The sequence below is a fragment of the Palaemon carinicauda genome, unplaced genomic scaffold (assembly GCF_036898095.1).
Source record: "Palaemon carinicauda isolate YSFRI2023 unplaced genomic scaffold, ASM3689809v2 scaffold8, whole genome shotgun sequence".
Taxonomy (NCBI): Eukaryota; Metazoa; Arthropoda; class Malacostraca; order Decapoda; family Palaemonidae; genus Palaemon; species Palaemon carinicauda.
The window spans coordinates 231,163-242,338 of NW_027172093.1; the positions used below are offsets into that span (position 1 = coordinate 231,163).

The 11,176-nt window shown below is 51.6% G+C and overlaps 1 pseudogene; it reads right to left on the reverse strand.

The window, feature by feature from the left end:
• Positions 1 to 875: 875 nt before the first annotated feature.
• LOC137637510 (5S ribosomal RNA) lies at positions 876 to 994 on the reverse strand (annotated as a pseudogene).
• Positions 995 to 11,176: the final 10,182 nt, after the last annotated feature.

Sequence of the window (11,176 nt, forward strand, 5' to 3'; positions counted from 1 at the left end):
TTGACAGACAACCAGGTCTTGTTGAGACCCATTGTCCACAGACAAAAAGGAGGGAAGACGCAGGCGTCGAAGTTGTCCCACCATCACCGGAATGCATCTTGCCAGAGTCTCGGGGTCTGAGACTGAGGGGAAGAACAGCGGAAGCTTGAGGTTCCAAGCTGTCGCGATCAGGTCCCCCAGACCAGGACTTGCTGGTTACTCAAGGTCAAAGACCTCCAAGTACACTCTCTCTACGAGGCTCTGCTCGGATAGTTGGAGAGAACATTCCTCTGCCTGGAATGAGAGAGCCGATGGTGGTATTGAGAGTATCTCAATCATCCCGGTATCTCTACTGCAAGATGTGAAGGTGTGAAAATGCGTCCCCTGCTGGTTAGAACACGCCAGAATCATGAAGTCGACGTGCACGGAGCGACTCGGCAGGAGCTGTAGGATCTGTAGAGGGGCCAGACTACGGCCCCTAAGCCTGCCTGAATGATGGAGAGGTATCCTTACGCCTGGACCGGAACATGCCCCCCCCCCCCTACCCCCTTTCCTTTGACGAGTCCGAGAACAGCATCAAGAATGTGGGGAAAGGACGAGAATATCCACTACCATCAAGAGGTTCCATAGGTCAACACCCAATGCAGGTCTAATAGTTCCGCTGGTCCCATAGGGGCCAGGAAGTCCGGTTAAACGTCGCCTGAAACCACCGGAACTTGGACCGCCCCACATGGAACTTATCCTGAGGCGACCGTTTGGACTATAGACGGGTCAATGAGGAAAGGAGAACTAGGAAACGTTCCAAGGTAGGGCTGAAAGCTCTGCTTGACTGAGAACAGGTACTGCGACTCTCCTCAGTCTTGCCACAGTCAACTGAAAGGAAGGCTCGGAGGATGTGGTAACAGAATCTGGCGTCCCCAGGTGGTCACCCATCCAAGTACCGACCAGAACCAACGTTGCTTAACCTCGCTGGACGGACGAGAAGCGGAGTTTCCAACGTGGTAAGGCCGTTGACTCAAATCATGACCAGATACTCCAGATGTTGAGGCAGAAGAAGAGAAGGCTCCAAGCAAAATACCATGAACCCACACTCATGGTAAGCATCCGGAAGCTTGTCCCGGCGCTGAAGAAGGTCGAACCCGAGCCTACCGTAGTTGACCAGCCCTCCAAAAAGCAGAGGCGGCGGAAGCCTGCAACTGAGCGGCCATGAGGAAAGCAGGGAGAGTTCTCTGGGGAAGAAAACCTGCTATGCCACGGCGGGATAGCCAGCCTGCATCATAAGCAGGAATACTTGCAGTCTAGGCTGAATTCCACGAGCTCCCTGGAACATGGATGGAATGGAAACTGAAAGTACCCGTCCTTCCGATCCAGGGTTTAAGAAGTCCTGTCGCCTCGTTACCAGTCTGATCGATTCTGCTGTTCTACGCTGGCCGAAGTTTGTTCGACAAACTTGATCACGGCTGAGAGGTTGACTACGGAACTCCCCTCTCAGATCCTTCCTTACAAGAAAGGATCGACTGAAGAGGCTGGGGGTGAAGCCGTCGATGATCCTATGGAGGACCTTCGCCTAAGGTATGGATCATTCTGCCCAACCGGGCAACTCTTGCCGACGCTATGGCATAGAGGTTCAGAGACACTGAATTCGCTGCCAGAGACGGCAGGCGCGATATCCTTGGCTGATCATAGAGATCGTGCGGGAATGGGCCTCGGGAAGCTGTCATCCGGATGAGTAACCTTAAGCATCCTCCCAGCGAGAAACTTGCAATCCTAGAGTTCGTGAACTCTGCCGCTCCTTTTGGGAGGAAACTGCAATTGGACACCTTGTCTCAGTTGTCGTAGCCGATAACTTAGGCCGACGTGGGTGAAAGAAAAAGGTGCTGGAGCCCTGCAGAGTCTGGAAGAAAGCGCCTTGGAGGAGTGAAAACGGAAGTCAATTTCCTCCGCACAGCCGCTGTCTAAGTCTCTGTCCTTGGGCACAAACAAACTCTTCTCAAGGATGGAAGGGTGTCTGAGGTTGTCGACCTCCACAGATGAGACACTCGAAGGAAGCCCTCAGTCAGCGTGTCCAGATGGTACAACATTGAGCTTGTCCGCAAGTTAGATACTTAACGACAAAAGGCCAAGGTGCCTGAGCCCGAGAGGAGGAAAGTACCCATGATCTTCCTGTAGCATCCTTGAACCAAACCTCGGGCCGCAACCGAGGAGGGAAAGGACCAGGTAAGCCCCCAGAGGAAGTGGTAAGCAGCCACCCCTTGGCCGATGGAGAAATCTCGAACGGAAAGCTCCCCGCCAAAAATTCTTCCAGGGAATGACAGGGAAGGGCTAACCCAGGTTCTGGAAAGAGGAGTGTTGCTCAGACCTCCCTGAAGTTTCTTCCTATTCTTGCAAGTGTCATGCTCTGCGTTTACGGGGTGAGGCCGTGTTCTGGAAATACGCTCCAGAAGAACTCGCCAGGCTGGCCATGCTGCGAAAACCCCAATGGGAATCGTGGTCGCAATCGCCCTGGAGCTCGCGCGATGGTAATTCAAAGATTTGCGCGTGGGCGAACGTGGAAGCGCCCATGCGCGGTCACGCAGGAACGCAAACGAAGGTGAGCGAAGGACCGCAGAAGGAGGGCGAGCGTGGTAGGAAGGGCGAGAGCTGGTGGTCGGCGAGCGATAACCCATAGACGAGCAATGGATACTGCAAGAATTAAGCCGACGTTCGAACGATGGAACACCGTCGGTTCGCGCGATGGAACACCGTCGGTTCGCGCGACGGAACACCGCAGGTTCGCGCGACGGAACACCGTCCGTCCGCGGGATGGAATACCGTTGGTTCGCGCACGGGCGAACATTGGAGAGCATGTGCGCGGACGCGCATGAGCGTAGACGTGCAGGCACGTGGGCGTGTTGGTGCGCAGGCGAATGATCGCGCGGGCGCGCAGGCAAGCGGTCGCGCGGAGCGCGCAGGCAAGCGGTCGCGCGGGCGAACGGTCGCGGAGGCGAACGGTCGCGGAGGCGAACGGTCGCGCGGGCGCGCAGGCGAGCGGTCGCGAGGGTGGGCAGGTGAATGAGCGCGAGTCCGAGGCGGCGAACGCAAGCGTTAGCGCGATGGCGAGGAAACGAGCCGCCGCGTGGGCGAGGAAGAACGCTGGCGATGTGGATCAACAGGCGATCGGTGGTGAGCTGGTGAGCTGGTGAGCTGGTGAGCGCTGACGCGCAGGTTGGCGATGGCGCGTTGTGGCATGTCGACGCGTTGGCCAGCGATGGCGAGCAGCATGCGCAGGTGAGCGATCGCGCGATGGCGAGCAGCATGCGCAGGTGAGCGATCGCGCGATGGCGAGCAGCATGCGCAGGTGAGCGATCGCGCGATGGCGAGCAGCATGCGCAGGTGAGCGATCGCGCGATGGCGAGCAGCATGCGCAGGTGAGCGATCGCGCGATGGCGAGCAGCATGCAATGGCGAGCAGCATGCGATGGCGAGCAGCATGCGCAGGTGAGCGATCGCGCGATGGCGAGCAGCATGCGCAGGAGGGCGATTGCGCGATGGCGAGCAGCATGCGCAGGTGGGCGATCGCTCGATGGCGAGCTAGTAGCAGGCAAACCATGTTCCTACAGAAGCGTTGGAGAACGTTGGCGCGCCGGCTGTAACACACGCGGGCGATCCGGAGATCGCCAAGAGACAGGTGATCGCTGACGTGTAGAACGCTGTTGAATAGGCGATACTAAAATCGCCTGTGCGCGCTGGCAGGTGAACGCTGACGAGCAGGTGATCGCTGGCGAGCTGATGATCGCTGACGAGCAGAAGGCAACGCGTGGAAGCCTGCGCAGAGAAGAAGAGTCCTTGACCCAGACCTGAACCGAAGTTCTAGAACGCGAGGGGCGAACGTGGGCGCACAGGCGCATAACAGAAACCAACAGTTACAGCAGGGATGATCATCATGAGAGCACTGACGAACAGGAGAGCGCTGGCGAACAGGAGAGCGCTAGCGATCAGGAAGCGCTAGCGATCAGGAAGCGCTGGCGAACAGGAGAGCGCTAGCGATCAGGAAGCGCTGATGAGCAGGAGAGCGCCTGTGCGCTAACACTGAGCAGGAGCAGCGTTGCCCGTCGGAAGACGAGATCAGACTGCTGTCTATCTGCACCAAGGCGGAAGATCAAGAAGAAGGAGTTGTAGGCTGCAAACGGAGATTCAAAAAGGCGCCTCTTAGCACCCTTATAGGGAGATGAGAGGTCCTTACGACGAGGCGGACGGTGGGCTTACGGCGAAGGAGGCCAACAGCAACAGCAGCAGAAGAATCCTCCGAAGAGGAGTCTCTATGAGTGTACTCTCTCGCGAACGAAAGAGAAACACTTCGTAGAAGAGACTGGTCAGCCAGTGACCTAAAAGGAGCAATCCTCCGAAGAGGGGCTCCTGCAGTTGCCCAGCCCCTTGAGCGAAACTGCAGGTGTGACTGCTCAGCACCAAGAGCATAGTCGCACGAAAAAAAGGCAAGAGAAGAACCCCTCCAAAAGGGGAAAACCTCAAGCCTGGACAGGAAAAACTTCCCTCGGAAGGAAAGTTACCCGCCCAAGGAGGCAAGCCTCCTGAGAGTTCTAAAATGAACTGGAGAGCTGTCCGTCGTCACGGCAGTACTTCCAGAAGGAGACATGCCCCCGACGAAAATACAAGGGGGGAGGCAGCAACAGCCGAATCCCCAGGCCTCAACAAGACAGCTCACACCATTGCCATATTACAGAAACGAACTAGATTGGTAACTGTAAAAAAATAAAACAAAAATCATTAGTACACATTCATTCCCCCAGGAAAGCTCCGAAGAGGAATCCCGAGGGAAAGGAAACAAGAATTACACAACAGGCACGTGCCCTCACAACCACTTACACTCACGGAAGGAGAGCTGTAACCAAAACAGAATTATAATTATAATTATGAAACTATGTAATTATGTAATTTAAAAATGAATGAACACCAAAGAAAGAACGAAAACCCCGAAAGGAATCGTTCTACAAGCTGAAAAATTAACAACTACAATTAGATTCATAAACTAATTGAGACAAACGTACGGCGTAGCAACCCCCCCACACGGAAAGGAAGCTACAAGGGCGTAGTAACACGTAGTAAAAGGGTGAACGACCTCAAGAGAGAGAGAGAGAGAGAGAGAGAGAGAGAGAGAGAGAGAGAGAGAGAGAGAAAGACCGAAGTCAAACTCGATCGCAACCCATAAAATTACGCGGTGGTGGCCTAACTGCCGAGGACTCCACGTAGATATCAAACACTACACACACAACTCTGAAAAGGAAACTTGCTGATTTCTATACTCAAATATATATACAAACATGAAAACATGTTTACATATATATTGAGTAAAAGAAAAGTAAGCAATTAAGTAAAGACAAAACAAACAATGGCTGCCAAGAGAGGACCAAGACAGAGACGTCTGTCACAGTCCGAGCCAAAAGTGAAAGTGAGCATTCATCTGTGTGTGAGGGGGGGGAGGGGTAGCTAGCTACCACTCCCCTACCCCCCCCCCCCCCCCCCCCCGCTAACTAGCGCGGGGGTAATACACCCTCGTTAAATTCTAATGGCTCGCCATTTCAGCTGCGCTAAAAGGTAAACCCAATGTAAATAGAGTGGTTTGTATTTCGGTTACGGAACAAATTCTCGTTATTCTGACTATAAATCAATTTAATTGTAGGTAAAATACATCTCTTTTAAAGGGTGTCAACATAACTTTGAGAGAGAGAGAGAGAGAGAGAGAGAGAGAGAGAGAGATTATTTATACTTCCAACCTTTAAAGTTAGGAGGAAATTAATGATTAAAATATATAATACGTTATTTCATATATTTATTATTTAAAAGAGAGAGAGAGAGAGAGAGAGAGAGAGAGAGAGAGAGAGAGAGAGAGAGAGAGAGAGAGATTAACCCTACCTCTCACCTTTTAAACAGAGAAAACTAATGATTAAAATATATACGTTATTTTAGATATTTAATATTTGTTAAAAAGGAAATCATAGCACCAGTAGAATAAACTTGACTGCTAAAAACTTTATTAATTTTGTGTGGAAATGTATTCGTCTTTTATAATTTATGAATAGACTGTCAATCATCAATTGTTGGATTACCACGGTTGAATAATTGAATGACTGAGATTTCTCTGGCATCGTAACAGTCTTATAAATGTACATCTGATGTAACGAGAACTCGAGGGATAAATACTGGCTTAATATTTCTTAAGATGACTTCGTACAATTCTCGATAAATTATCGTTTTCAAACCGTTGCTCTTGTAACGGGCAGAGAGAGGGTTGTGAACTCAAAGGTAGGATGCAATCAACTGAGTTGTTTATTAAGGAACACACTCCTTTATATACAAAACATCAAGGCAACAGGACATAACATGTTCGAGAGACAGACAATATTACAGAGCAAAACCGGAGACATAATCATTCAGGTTCTTTTTAGTGCGAGGGAAGAGCGCAGATACAAGCATAATATATACAAAATAATTATGTACAATTGTGTGACACATTGTTGGTACATGGCTCCCCCCCTAAAAATGACATACTGTACATGTTAAATAGGGCGCCCTGATCTAGAGAGGCGAACTGTAGGCGGGTCATCTGGCAGAAGATAAGCAGGTTTGAGACGATCAATGGAGACCCAGTCTTCTTTGCCCCGAATGTTTCGTAGGAATGCTTTCGGACTGCGTCGGATCACAAGGAGAGGGCCCGTGTAAGGGGGCGTTAGTGGTGGCTTGCTAGTGTCGTTGCGCAGGAAGACGTGCGTTACAGAGTGCAAGTCCGTTGGTATGTGATGCTTCGCTGGGGGCTTGTAAGTCTGGCGGCACGGAGTAAATTTTCCCACGACGTGACGTATGCGCTGGAGATCGTCGGGGGAGGTTGTAGAAGGAAAAAATTTGGCAGGGACGACCAACGGGTCGCCATACACCATTTCAGCTGCCGAGACGTCGGGGGTATCTTTAGGAGTGGTCCTTAGTCCCAGGAGGACCCAGGGAAGCTGAGTAAACCAGTTGCAATCCTTGCAGCGGGACATCAAAGCTGCTTTGAGGGTGCGATGAAAACGTTCAACCATTCCATTGGCAGCGGGGTCGTAGGCCGTTGTCTGATGTAGGGTGATGCCCAGGAGATTCGCTAATGACGTCCACAATTGAGAGGTGAAAGTGGTTCCCCTGTCAGAAGTAATATGCTCAGGGATACCGAATCTTGAAATCCATCCAGAGAGTAAGGCAGATGTACATGAGGCGGACGTTGCAGTTTCCATGGGAATGGCTTCAGGCCAACGAGTGGAGCGGTCGATGATGGTAAACAGGTAACGATGTCCTTGTGATGTGGGTAGGGGGCCTACAACGTCGACGTGAATGTGTGCGAAACGACTTTGAGGTTGAGGAAAGGTGCCCACTCCTGAATCCGTGTGTCGATGTACTTTGGAAGTTTGGCAAGAAGTACAGGCGCGGACCCAATCCTTAGCATCCTTAGAAATGCCGTGCCAAATGAACTTTCCCTTCAGCAGCTGTGCAGTAGAACGGCACGAGGGATGTGAAAGGCCGTGAATGAAATCAAACACCTGTCGGCGCATGGGAGCAGGAATCCAAGGTCGCGGTCTACCAGTACTGACGTCACAGAGGAGGGTGGTGTTGGAGTCTTCGAGGGGAAAGTCTTCCCAACGGAGGGACGTGCAGGATGTCCTACAAGCTGGATACTCTGGATCCTGTCGTTGGGCTTCAGCCAGGGCGTTGTAATCCAATCCCAGTTGAACGGCAGCCAACGTGTTTCTTGACAGGGCATCGGCAATGGGATTCATTTTCCCAGGGACGTATTGGAGGGTGCAATTGTATTCAGCCACGGCGGAGAGATGTCGGCGTTGACGGGCGGACCAGGCGTCAGACTGTCGAGTGAAGGCGTGCACCAGAGGCATGTGGTCTGTGCGAATGACGAAGGCCGTAACTTCTAAGAAATGGCGAAAGTGACGGACAGCCAAGTGCACCACCAGCAATTCTCGATCGAAGGTAGAATAACCCGATTCTGCCTTGGACAGTTTTCTGCTGAAGAAGGCCAACGGGCGGGGCAAGCCTTTGACCACCTGCTCGAGTACTGCACCAATAGCGACGTCGCTGGCATCGGTGGAGAGAAGGAGAGGGGCGTGTGGGATAGGAAAAGTAAGAGCCGCAGCAGTTGATAGGGCCTTCTTTGCATTGCAGAAGGCTGCTTCTTGAAGGGGACCCCACTTCAGGTCCTTTGGCTTGCCCTTGAGGGAGGCGTAGAGGGGAGCAAGAGTGGCAGCAATGGCTGGCAGAAAACGGTGATAATAGTTGATCATACCCAAGAATTCCTGCAGAGCTTTGACGGTCGAGGGCGCGGGGAAGTTCTGAACGGCTGCTACCCTCTCAGAGGGGGGATGGACTCCTTCAGGAGTGATACGGTGCCCTAAGAACGACACTTCATTGGCGCCAAAGGTACACTTGTCGTACCGGACTACAAGGCCATTTTGTTGCAGGCGGTCGAGCACGATGCGCAGGTGACGGAGGTGTTCCTCTTTTGAGGAGGAGAACACAAGTATGTCGTCCACATAACATACACAGAAAGGGAGGTCCCCTAAGATGCCATCCATGAGACGTTGAAACGTTGCCCCAGCATTACGAAGGCCAAAACAAGAGTAATTGAAGGTGTATGTACCAAACGGAGTGGTGATGGCGGTCTTGGGGATGTCTTCTGGGTTCATAGGCACCTGATAATACCCCTTCAGGAGGTTGAGCGTAGAGAAAACCTTCGCTTTGTGCAGGTAGGAGATCACGTCGGCAATGTTTGGGAGGGGGTAGTGATCCGGTTCTGTTTGCATGTTCAGGCGCCTGTAATCCCCGCACGGACGGAGGGAGCCGTCTTTCTTCAGAACGATGTGTAAGGGTGACGACCATGGGCTGGAGGCCTTTTGGCAAAGGCCCATTTCCTCCATTTCGGCGAATGTCTGTTTGGTGGCTGCCAATCGTTCCGGTGCCAGACGTCTGAATTTTGCGAAGACTGAGGGTCCCGTCGTCTTGATATGGTGATAAATACCGTGCTTGGCAGGAACTGTGGGCGTTTGGCGAAGTTCTGGACGGAAAACTTCCGGGTACGACGTGAGGAGGTGGGCGTAGGCATCCGTGGGTGCGCTGATGTGGAGAGCGAGGTTAGAGGGGGCGGGTTGAAGAGGTGTCGACAAGTACGAGTCTGCGTTTACCAATCGTCGGTGGGCGACATCGACCAGAAGGTGGAAATGAGAGAGGAAATCCGCACCGAGGATTGGCATTGTGACGTCAGCAACGAGAAACTTCCAATTGAATTTACCGTTTCCGAACGATAATGTGAGGTTCTCGTAACCGTAGGTGGGTATCGCAGATCCGTTGGCAGCTACCAAGCGGACGTCGGCAGATGTAGACAGACTACGTCGTGCCTTGAAGAGTTTCCTTGGCAAAAGAAAACGACAAGCACCCGTGTCTACCAAAAATCGCACGCCCATTCCTGCATCCTGTAAAAAGAAAAGATTAGAAACATGGGAGGCCACGGCCACAAGCCATGGCCTACTTACACGTTTTTTGGCCACTGACAATCGTTGGCACATTTCTTCGCGGTTGCCCCGAATCTGAAGTGGTAGTAGCAAAACTGCGGCGGATGCGAGGTAGTAAGTGGCTGTAGAAGTCGTTCGTTGGGGCGCGAGCGATTGGTGGGTGGTGGGCGGCTTTGTCGCCGCTTCGTCACGTCACGGGGTAGGCGTGTATGTCCTACGGCATTCATGTCAGCTTCGGTTGACGTTGAATAGGCATCCTCGTCGTCAGGGGTGGAGGCATTGATGGAGGTCTTGAAGTGGCTGTCCATAAGGGCGTCGACTTTGGTCATCAAGTCCTTTATGGGTAAACTATCGACATCGGGTATGGCAGCGCGTACAGGTTCGGGTAAACGGCGTATCCAAAGGGCACGAAGTAGGTTCACCTCACGAGGAGAGCCGTCTGCAGCAGGTTGAAGGCGAGCGATACTGGTCATTTCCCTGAGGGCAAGCAAAGCCCTTTGGTCCCCCAACGGTTGTTGCGAGAGCTGAAAAAGCTTTGCTATACGGGCGGCTGGCGACGGCGAGTACTGCTGCAGAAGGTATGTTTTGAGGGCGTCATACGCTATTTGGGTGTCTCCTTGTTCACAAAGCCAGTCGGATATTTCTGGGAAGGTGTCCTCGGGTATCGCCGCGAGAACATAATCAGCTTTGGTGGTTGAGCGAGTCACGCCCCTGATACGAAACTGGACTTCTGCGCGCTGAAACCAAGCAAACGCCTCTCCGCTGGCAAACGATGAAAGTTTGAATGGAGCGGCCGCAGCACCAACTGCCGTAGAGTCCGTCATAGTACCAACGATGAAGGGGCGAGGGGGGTGGGGGTGGAAGGCGGTGGAAGCGAGTCGACTTCCGGGGTCACCAATGTGACGGGCAGAGAGAGGGTTGTGAACTCAAAGGCAGGATGCAATCAACTGAGTTGTTTATTAAGGAACACTCTCCTTTATATACAAAACCTCAAGGCAACAGGACATAACATGTTCGAGAGACAGACAATATTACTGAGCAAAACCGGAGACATGATCATTCAGGTTCTTTTTAGTGCGAGGGAAGAGCGCAGATACAAGCATAATATATACAAAATAATTATGTACAATTGTGTGACACACGGTTGGTACACTCTCAAATCGCAAACATGAATAGAGCTGATTTTAAGAGCAAGCGTTTATGGCGTTGCATTTTGAATGGTTACGTTTGCAAAAAGTTTATTTACATATTGTCCTCATTGACCAAACTATTTAACCAAAAAATTGAAAAGTAAGATATTCGAATATATAGAAAATACGCCGTGTAATATTAAGAGCATTACATCCTTACTCTGAGTGGCCAGTTAAAAGATACCCCAAACCCCTCCTAGCCCAAACCTCTCCCCAAGTGCGAGCACACGAAGGGGGAGGTGACGGGGTGATTAATATAGCTCTTTGAAAGGTCATTGGTCACATTAATTCACATCGACCTTTATACCAGAGTGGAAATGTTTAAAAGACAAAAAGGTTATTCTAACAGAGTTAAGGTCATTTACTCAGTAGCCTACAGACCTTAATTACTGCTCCAGTACAGACTGGCCCTTCGGCCTTTCTGTTACAGTAAATGCCATCTCTGCTGAACAATTTAACTTACTTT